The following is a 10,795-nucleotide window of genomic DNA, read 5'->3' on the forward strand; positions in this document are numbered from 1 at the left end:
TAGATTTGATGAATGAAATCTGGAATATAAACCCGCTCAAAGGAAGAGTGACAAAAAGTTTTAATTTGCTGAAAACCCATTCATTCATGTCCCTTCAAATGGGAAATCTGCCTTCCTTAAAGAGACCTGCCAACATATAACTCCAGACCCACAATAGTACGGTTCACCCATACATTCCCTCTGACTCAGTTCAAGGAGAGTTAAGGATGAACAACAAATGCTGTTCAGACTATGATGGCCACAGTCCTGGGGAGTATAAGGAAGGATAAAAAAGATACATGGATGACGGGGAAAATTGGGAGTCGTCTCAGCGTGGTCTCAAATTCAGCTGATTATCCAAACTAAATAGTCACAAGGATACCCACGCCTCCATGAAGTCAGGTCCATGGGGGCGGGGTCTGTAGGAAGGGATTCAATTACCCGCTGAAATGTAAACTCACTTCTTCAGTCACAATGTGGGCAGTTCATTCACCACTCCCACATGTGAGAAGGAATCAGTCAGGAGTCCAACCTGCAGAGTCACCATCAGGTTTACAAATGGTAGCAAGGGTCTGATTCTGCTGTTATTGCAGGTGTTCATCCCATCCAGCAATGAACCATGCTTGGATGCCTGATTCCAGTGGAGTACCACTGTTTCCTGATGTAGATCAATAATTCAAACTTAGTTGTAGGAGTCATGTTTAGAAGTTTACACACGATGCAACAATTGGTCGTGTAGGTGACTGTGCTGAATAATACCAGGGACCGCAGGGATGTTTCAATCAGGTGGAAAGGAAAAAAGAAATTGAGAATGGAATTGAATCCAGACCAGTAAGTGCAATGAATTCGTGGAGTTGAAACAATAACAGTGAGGATTCTGAGTGGTGAACAGGAACAAAGAGATCTTGGAGTAGATATTCACTGATCTCTGAAGATTGTTGGACAGGGAGATCAGTTGTTCGAGAGGCTTTTTGGATATTTTCTATTGTTGACCACAGTCTGAGAATGATATTCGATCTTTAGCAACCGCCAGTTTAGGAAACACCCAAAGGAATGAGCACAAGTCTGGTCATTGCAATAATCAATATATTTTAAAATTGTAATATAAAAGGTGGAGGGCTCAAGTATAACTCTTTGGCCATCAAGACCGCTTCACCACTCAATTAATTTACCACTGCTTCCTCTCCAAGTCCTGCTGGTACGTGCCTTGGAGGGTAATTCATAAATGGTGACGTTTCAGTGCATCTTCAACCTTGTCCTTATGGTCGGTACAGTCTTTGAGCTTTGAAGGTTCTGTCAACAAAGCCTGGTTGACTTACTTCAGTGAATTTTCTAAATGGCGTACTCTGCTGCAATTGTGCCTCAGCAGTTAAGGGAATAAATATTCAGGCGTTTTACAATGTACAGTTAAGTGACTATTGTCGTGGAGGGTGTCCTGGTCCTTCAGTGATATTGCAGCGGCACGCACCGAGGCAAATGGAGAGAGTCCTGTTAAACATCTAACGTGTGCGTTGCGGACGATGTAGGCTTCACGGAGACATGAGTTGAGTTAATAATCAAACAAAAACGACTGACAGACATGTTTTTGTCATCAATTTCTTTATATGGGTGGTCAGGTTCCAATTCTCCTCAATACTGGCTCTCAGGACGATTACACGTAGGAATTCAGTTACAATGAAGCCATTGAATGTCAATCGAATATGATTAGATTATCATTTGTCAGAGTTATCATTGCTGCATTTGGTCCTTCTGTGGATCAATCCGATTCCAATCACTTTCTGATTTCAAGTTCCAATTCCCGTCTGCACCTGATATTTCAACCCGTTTCCTCACATAAATTTCTCCACCTGCCTTCATTATATGTAAGGACGCTGCAGAGGACAGCAGAGGTTTACGAGGATGTTGCCAACTCTGTATAAAATGGAGCTTTGTGAAATGGTTGGTTAGGCTGGGATTATTCTCCTCGAAACAAAGGAGGTGAAGAGGAGCTCTTAATCGTATAACACCAATCATAAACGTTCAATATTCATGGAATCTTGACAGGGTAGATACGGGCAGGTGGTTTGCCCTAGGCTGTGAGGAGAGCACCAGAGGACATAATTTCAGAATTACATAATGCCCATTTAATTCAGAATTGAGGAGTAATTTCTTTGCTCAGGGGCCAAACAATATGTGCCACCTGTGCTGTTGGGTATTTCCAAACTGTGCTAGATAGTTAATCAGAAAGATGATGAAAATTTGTCGAGTTAAGTGAGCAGAAAGGAGTTACAGATTATTGGGGCAGCACGGTGGTTCAATGGTTAGCACTGCTGCCTCACAGCACCAGGGTCCCAGGTTTAACTCTAGCCTCGGGCAGCTGTCACTGTGGAGTTTGCACATCATTCGTGGGTATCCTCCTACAGTCCAAAGATGCGCGTTCATGTGAATTGGCCGTGTTAAATTGCCCGTAGTCAGAGGGGAATGGGTCTGGGTGGGTTTCTCTTCTGAGGGTTGGTGTGGACTTGTTGGGCCGAAGGGCCTGTTTCCATGCTGTAGCGAATCTAATCTAGATCAATCATGAGTTCGTTGAATGGTGGGGCAGACTCCATGGGCTGAATGGCAAACTTCCACTTGTTTAACATTTGGTCGAACGCCTTATTTTATTCATAAGTTCAGAATTGTGGGGGGATGGGATGAAGTGATAGAAAAGGTTTATTAAACAGATGAGACAGATCAGGAACAAGATTCATAAACTCAGGAAGACGAAATGTGCTGTGACGTGGGGATAACAAATGACACTGGGCACAGCACAGGTGGCTGTTTACAGAAGCTGTGAATACTAAAGAAAGTTGGTAGAGCTTAGACAGTTGGCAAGTCAGTGATCACGCTGGATGATGGATCGTTGTATGATTCACACACAGCAGAAATTTGTGAAAGAATGAAAGGTTCATTTTAGTGGAGAAGTTTTCTGCGGTTCCAATTCCGAGTGACTGTTTTAAATACTGATCAGATCTTTGTGTGAAGTGTCAGGTTAAAATACTCATGAACAACCCCACTGGATAAACTTGTGCTCCCGATCTCTTGTTATTTGTTTCTCTTTCTTTCGATGCAAATTCATAGAAAGACAAGATGGAATGTGGGGCAGAAAGAAAAATGCGTTCCTTCTCATTACACGAATTTGATGTACAATTGAATAGAATGACTGCTCTAACTCTTCATTTTGACTTTAATGTGGTGTCGATTATTCCTGAATCTCCCGTGCAGTCAAGGGCAAAAACAAGATTCTCAATCCAGTGTATACCAGAGGTGTGAGGTGCAAAGAAAATCTGCTGGAGCGGTTTGTGAAGTTAGCAACCAGAGTATGACTCGAACTCGTGAATGTGGAGCACAGCGGTATAATAACACAACACCATAATCGTTCAGTCTCCTCTGCACATTTTGTAGAGGGGTGACATGTGACCTCATCAGGGTACATGTGGTGAAAGTAAAGGATGAGAAATTTGCAGAGCGGAATCAAATCCACACCATTGTGTTTCTGCTTGCATCAGAATTATAAAAACAGCAAATTCCAATAAATAGCCATGTTCGTCACAATGAATACCTGTCATTGATACATTCTGATCAGAACTGTGTCAGGATGAATCAGAGAACAAGAATTTTCCGTCATATTCACACCTACATTTGACGCATAATTTCTTCAGTCACTTTCTCTCTCACGTGAAGAAGGAGCCATGGAGAGGGAAATAAAGGCGATGTTGTTGCTCAATGGCCTTTCTGATATGGCTGAACCTGAAATTGGATTAAACTGCAAGAAACGCTGTTTTGTTCGTTTCATTTTAACTTTGCTGCAACCTCACAATGTTCATTGTAATAATCGGAAGGGAATTAGATTTATCTCATTGGAACGATTGATGTTGTATTCAAACTTGCTCCGACTTTATTTCAGCTTAAGGAAAATACTGCTTAGAAAATCAGAGTGTTAAAATGCAAAATAAAACCCACCAGTTTTGTTGCTCGTTGCTTTGGCAGTATTCACCGAGTATAAAATGGACCAAAAATCACGGTGTTTGTCCTCACAGCTTTAACGCAAGTGATTAAAGCAGGACGTCGATCTCAACTTGTCACTTCTTATTCATTATGTAATATCATTCCTTCACAATAAGAAAAATCCACTCAGTTCCATTTACAATGCTTCAGGCAGAATATTATGCCAAATCTTTGAAAATCCAGAGTTTTTGGAACCGAATCTTATTCAGCTGCACACGTTCACAAAATTTCTTTACATTTAAAGTCAACCCACTTAGACATTGTTTCCCCGAAACTTCTGACCGACTACGCCGCACCCCTACACCTTTACCGAGACACACGCTGTCGCCCTCTTGTGAAATGTATTCCTTGTATGTCAACAAATGTGCCTTTCCAAATATTTTGGAAAACAGATTCTCGGAGTGACAGCGATTCTGCTCTCATCTTTTCTTTGTCCTTCAAAGGTTTTATCAAAGGGTTTGAATGTCTGACGTCTAGATGTTTACTCACTTGAAATAGGGAATTTTCCACCTATTTACTCTGTCCAAACTTTTCATAACATGAAAACCCCCAATTAGGTATTTCTTGGTTCAGGGATTACTGTTCTAAATTTTCGAAGACAACAAGTGAATAAAATCTCATCCTCAGTAAACCCCGTCAGCATCGACTCTAGTGGCTTTACCCCCAGTAAACACCGTCATTACCCTGTCCGATAGAATCACAGAATCCTACAGTGCAGAAAGGCATTTCAGTCAATCGAGCCGGTGTCGACTCTCTGAAAAGCATCTCACCAAGACCTAGTTCTCCTCCCTATTCCCGTATATTTCACCAGAAGAAGGGGCAACCCTCCCCATTATGATGTCAAATAAACCTGTGGGACTATAACCTGGTGTCCTGCGACTTCCGACCGTGTTCCCGCTTTACTCAATTCACTTAATTTACTGAAATCATTTCCTGGATACGACAGGGCAATTTAACTTGACCAATCAACATAGCCCTCAGACCGAACAGCAGTGCGAATTACTGAGCCAATGTTCCATTATAGTGAGCAAAACCTGAATCATTTTTAATGCTTTTATACACTGGTAACTCAGCCACATCAAAGCAAATCAACCCAATTTCAACACTTCAATCCGGAACAAGTCTGCCAAATGTTTTTTTTTCCTTTCCAACACTGTAACAAGGTGCATTTTGCCGAAGTCACATGTTTGCATTTTCACTGACACTCTGCCTCCCTGAGAGCTGCAGCCCTTTCCCACACTGATTCATGCAGCACTGTCCGTCCTTTGACATGCCCCATCGAGAATGGAAGGACAGGTATCAATACCCGCACTTGGGAATGGAGCGACAGTTTTAAAATATTTACACTGTCCCCAGTGGAGACTTGAGCCCTGTGACAGACGGGGACACGAACCACTATACTACCGAGACCAAGAGACTCAAAGGAGGCCCTTCAACCAATTGTGATGACAGTTGTCAAAAACAACTGCCTAATGAACTGAATCACATTTCACAATATTTATCCCACAGCCTTATATGTCATGGCATCACAAGTTCACATCTGAATGTTTATTCAGGTTCTAAGGGTTTCTGCCATTCTGAACAATGCAGACAGTGTATTCCAAATTCCAACCACTCACTGGCTTATAAAGCACTTTTGCGCATCTTCGCAAACCATTCTGACTTTCTTCTTAAATCTCTGACCCCTGCTAATCCTCCATAAATGGGAAACTCGTTCAGTCAACCCTGTCCATACCTAACCCAATCATGTCTCCTCTACATCTCCTTTACACTGCGACAACCACTCCACTCTGTCCTGTCTTTCTTCACAACTGAAACTCTTCATCCCAAACAATATCCCGGTAAATATCTCCTACGATTTTCTCAGTGTGATCACATCCCTGCTACTTGCAAAACTGCAATCAACACTCTTGCTTGAGCCTAATGAGCATTTGTTTTAAAATTTCTGGATTAGTATGAGGACGATTCTGGCGAAGCCGAATTTATTACCCATACTGAATAACTCAGAGGGAAATTGAGACTCAACCATATTGCTCTGAGTCTGAAGTCACATGCAGGCCAGACCAAGTAAGGACAGCAGATTCCTTCCTGAAATGACATCAGTGAACCAAATGGTTTTTTATTCAACAATTGTCAATGGATCTATAGTAACCAGTCGATTCTTCATTGCAGATATTTGCTGAATCCAAATTTTACAATCTGGCATGGTGGGATTCAAGCCCGAGTACCCAGACTATTACCTGGGTCTCTGGATGATTAGTCCTGTGAAATTACCACAAGACCAACACAGAAAACCACAAAAGCTGATCTTTTCCAATAAAATGTCTTTTCACCAAAACTGCCCTGGGTATTTTCCATGAGCCTGACGCTCCAATTGTCTCTGGCCTATGTCAGTAAAAGCTGCTGCATGTGGATTGATTTCATAACCGCGGTATCCAAATGGATCGATTTGTTTGAAGGCCCCGTTGGTGGGATTGGGGCACGTTCACCCAACAACAGTAACCGCAGCAGCAGCACAGACAGAACAGTATGAATGTGAAAGAGATTGATAGATTGGGCATTGCCTCAGAGAAATGGGGGGAGGGACGGAAAGGAGGTTTAATGATCGTGGGAAGGAGAGAAACCTCCGACAACGGGTGTGTTTCAATCCTGATATATGACACGCAGAGATGTAAGAGAGCGGAATTTGAAGGTAAAATAATTAATTTCTTAGCTTGTGTCACAAAAAGGACAACGGAGAGAACTCTTAGTGCCGTGATTTGGTTTCAAATCGTGATTGCTGTGGTCACAATGCAAAATACCGACAACCACGATCACAGTAACCACAGAACAGGATGCTTGCAAGCAGCAATAAGTATACTAGCAGAGGAAATGTTCGGAAGAACAGCAAATGTACAATATCCGTACTCAGCAAACAGTGACAGACATGTGGGACCTGAGAATGAGCTGAATCTTTCAGTTCGATGTCCTCAGAGGCTGTAGAGATCACTTGAATAAGTACGTTGAAAGATGGGATTGATCGATTTCGACAAAACATCAAAGACTCGGGGGACAGGACAGTATATTGTTGAAATGCATGCTTCAATAGCATTTTAGCTTAACATCGGCACAGCCGCCCAGATCCAACCGGAAATAGGGATGGGAATCAGTGCGCAGAGTTACCAGTGATGCAATAGGTGAGCGTGTGATGGTACAGAGGCTCAAGAAATTCCTCGGTTGAATGTGCTCCTGCTCAAAGGAATGGTTGTCCCCGTTTATACGATCATAGCGATTTCCGGTGCATCTTTCTAAGACAGCTGAGTGGCACAAGTGGTGCGTGTTGAGCCCTTAACTTTGCAATGGTGGGTTTAAAAGATGATTTTGCTGTTTGGATCTGTGTTTCCGACACTGGCGGTGGCAGCAACATTTGCTCGCATCAGCTCAGTATCAGTTTCTTCCACACAGTCAAGCCTTCAACCAGGAGAAGTTGGTGTTGGATGATATTTTAAACTAGTCATCCTTGGGGGTTGGGACACGGAAACGGTGATGTTTACGTTCGACTAATAAAACTTGAAATACAAGCCTGACCTCAGGAACAGAGATCATGACTTTAAGCCATACTCTTTATGTTGTACCAAAATGCAATACCTTCCATTTATCCAGATTGAACTCCATGTTACATTTTTCAGTACAACGACTCATTGGATTAAGATCCTTTTGAAACTTAGATAATCTTCATCACTGTCTACAATTCTGGTGTCGCCTGCAAACCTATGAAGCATGCCAGCTGTGTTTTCTCATATAGATCAATGATTCCTATTTACTTGTAGTGGCCGTGATTTAGCAGTGTGCAGATCATACAACAGTTCGTCATGCAATTAACCATGAGGAAGAAAGCTGCAGACTACAGGGAGATACCAAACAATTGGAAATAAAAATGGTGAAAGCAATTCATTCCAGGGAAGTGGGTGATAGTAAAGCAAAACTAAACTTCAAACCAGCTGCCCCCGCTCCAGTTGCAGCACTCAGCTGTCTCAGCAAGATGCACTGTAGATTGCTGTTATTATAAACGGGAACAGATTTTTCCTTCTGCCCCGCCTTTGACCAGAAGCACTCCCAACCTCGGAATTGCTTGCGCCTATAAACCATCATAGAAACCGTGCATTCTCCGTTGATTCACTTGAACCATCGAGTATCTGTGCGACCTCATTCCCATCTCGATTTCAAGTTGCATCTTCGCGACTGCGCCACTCAGTTCCTCTGATTCTGGGGCTGGGATCTGGGACTATGTGGCAGCAGTGGTTACTGCCTTGTGTGGGGAAACTCGAGAAGTAACCGATGTTAAACTGCATTGCTATTGAAATATGCCTTTCATCAAAAGCTTGGTATAAACAATGACTGCAGATGCTGGAAACCAAATTCTGGATTAGTGGTGCTGGAAGAGCACAGCAGTTCAGGCAGCATCCGAGGAACAGTAAAATTGACGTTTCGGGCAAAAGCTCTTCATCAGGAATACAGGCAGAGAGCCTGAAGGGTGGAGAGATAAGTGAGAGGAGGTTGGGTTTGGGGAGAAAGTAGCATAGAGTACAATCGGTAAATGTGGGAGGGGATGAAGGTGACAGGTCTGGTGGGAGGGTGGAATGGATTGGTGGAATAGATGATAGGCAGGTAGGACAACACAGGAGAAGTCATGGGGACAGTGCTGAGCTGGAAGTTTGGAACTATGGTGAGGTAGGGGAAGGGGAAATGAGGAAACTGTTGAAGTCCACATTGATAACCTGGGTTGAAGTGTTCCGAGGTGGAAGATGAGGCATTCTTCCTCCAGGTTTCTGTTGGTGAGGGAGCGGCGGTGAAGTAGGCCCAGGACCTCCATGTCTTCGGCAGAGTGGGAGGGAGATGTGAAATGTTGGGCCACAGGGCTGTGTGGTTCATTGGTGCGGGTGTCCCAGAGATGTTCCCTAAAGTGCTCTGCTAGGAGGCGCCCAGTCCCCAAATGTACAGGAGACTGCACCGGGAGCAACAGATACAATAAATGATATTGGTGGATGTGCAGGTAACAAAAGCTGCACTGTCCCCGGAGTGCTTGTTGTTTTGGAGAAATATATTTATCTCAGCCCTCAACACATTAATGATGGAATTAACACAGCCACTGGGGAACCGATGTTAAACAGTCAGACCATTCTGAGTTCCCACATATCTGCTACTGTTCGCTAAGCACTGATAGTATGCATTTGGTGCTCTGCCTAACATTCCTTATAATACTGTACTTACAGCATGCACTCGTTGTGTTCGTCTGTGGTGTGCTGTGATCGTATAGTGGTTAGTACTCTGCGTTGTGGCCGCAGCAGCCTCGGTTCGAATCCGAGTCACGGCACTAATAGCTCTGTGTGCCCCTGTCTTTTGTGAAATACAAAGGAATCAGTTGTTTCAAAGTTTTGATTTTCTCCAAGGTGATTTTTTTCCTCCAAGTTCTGCTCGCTCACATCTCTGTGTTTCATATGTCAGAATTCAAATCCACCCGTTCTTAGAGATTACTTCCCTCCTACGATCACTAACCGAACTTTCCATCCCATACCGCCATTTCATTAATTTGGAGATGCCGGTGTTGGACTATGGAGTACAAAGTTAAAAATGACCCAACACCAGTTTATGGTCTTACAGGTTTAATTGAAGCACTAGCTTTCAGAGCGCTGCTCTTTCCTCATGTGTTTGCGGAGTCATTTCCTATTTCATTGAGGCATTGCAGAATCTAATACAGACTCTCCCATTGATACCGATCAGTCTGTGTGGCTGGGGTTACTGTTGCTGGGTGAACATGCCCCAAACCCACCATCGGGACCTGCAGACCATTTGATCCATTTAGTTACCACTGCTGTGAGATCAATACTCATGTAGCAGCTTTTACTGATACGGACCAGATATTATTGGGGTTGGGGGGGGGGGGGGTGGGCAAGCTCAGGAAAATGGCACAGAACAGTATCGGGGAAAAGCGACTTCATTGGATAAGATCAGTTTCACTGCTTTTCTGCAATGGCTGAGCGCTATTACCACTGAACACTGAACTGTTAATTCAGACACCAGGTACCTGGGTTTCACTCCGACCATGCTAGGTGATAGAATTGGGATTCAATAAATATCTGGAATTAAGAATCTAATAACTCCTATATATCCATGTTCAATTGATGAAAAAAAACAAAACTATCTGACGTCATTTAAGGAATGTAACAGCCATTCTTACCTGCTGGGGCCTCCATGTGACTCCAGAATCACGACAATACGGTTGAGTCTCAACTACCCGCTGTGCAATTTGGTATAGCAATCAATACTGCCGAGCCAGCGACGCCCTCATACTGTAACAGAATAGAAAAAAAAGTTCATTAGGCCCCAGCTAGATTACTGTGTGCAGTTCTGCAATTCAGAGTACTGCATGGATGTGATCGCACTGGGAACGTTGCAGTAGAGATTCACTGGGATATTGTCTGGGCTGAAGAGTTTCAGTTGTAAGGAGAGATTGGACAGACTGGGGTTGTTTGTCTCCGAGCAGAGGAGATTGGTGAAGACATGACTGAGATGTACTAAATACTGAGGGATATGGATAGGATAGACTGAAAGAAGCGTTTCTTATTGATGGAGAGATCGAACACTGCGGCCAAGAGATTTCGGGAAAAGGCAGAAAGGTTTGAGTAGATTTGCGGAAAGGGTCAGAGAGGTGGAAATCATTCTAACCTTAATAAAAAACTTGAGATGTTGATTTGCGATGCCAAAACATGTAAGATCATGGGCTAAACGATGGAAAACTTGATTCAGGTGG

The 10,795-nt window shown here is 43.3% G+C and overlaps 1 non-coding gene across 1 annotated transcript; it reads left to right on the forward strand.

Moving 5' to 3' along the window:
* Window positions 1-9,286: 9,286 nt before the first annotated feature.
* Window positions 9,287-9,358, forward strand: trnah-gug (transfer RNA histidin (anticodon GUG)). The gene has a single exon. It is a non-coding gene; the product is annotated as a tRNA-His (tRNA).
* The last annotated feature ends 1,437 nt before the right edge of the window (window positions 9,359-10,795 follow it).

Source organism: Chiloscyllium punctatum, chromosome 16 (assembly GCF_047496795.1).
Source record: "Chiloscyllium punctatum isolate Juve2018m chromosome 16, sChiPun1.3, whole genome shotgun sequence".
NCBI classification, from domain to species: domain Eukaryota; kingdom Metazoa; phylum Chordata; class Chondrichthyes; order Orectolobiformes; family Hemiscylliidae; genus Chiloscyllium; species Chiloscyllium punctatum.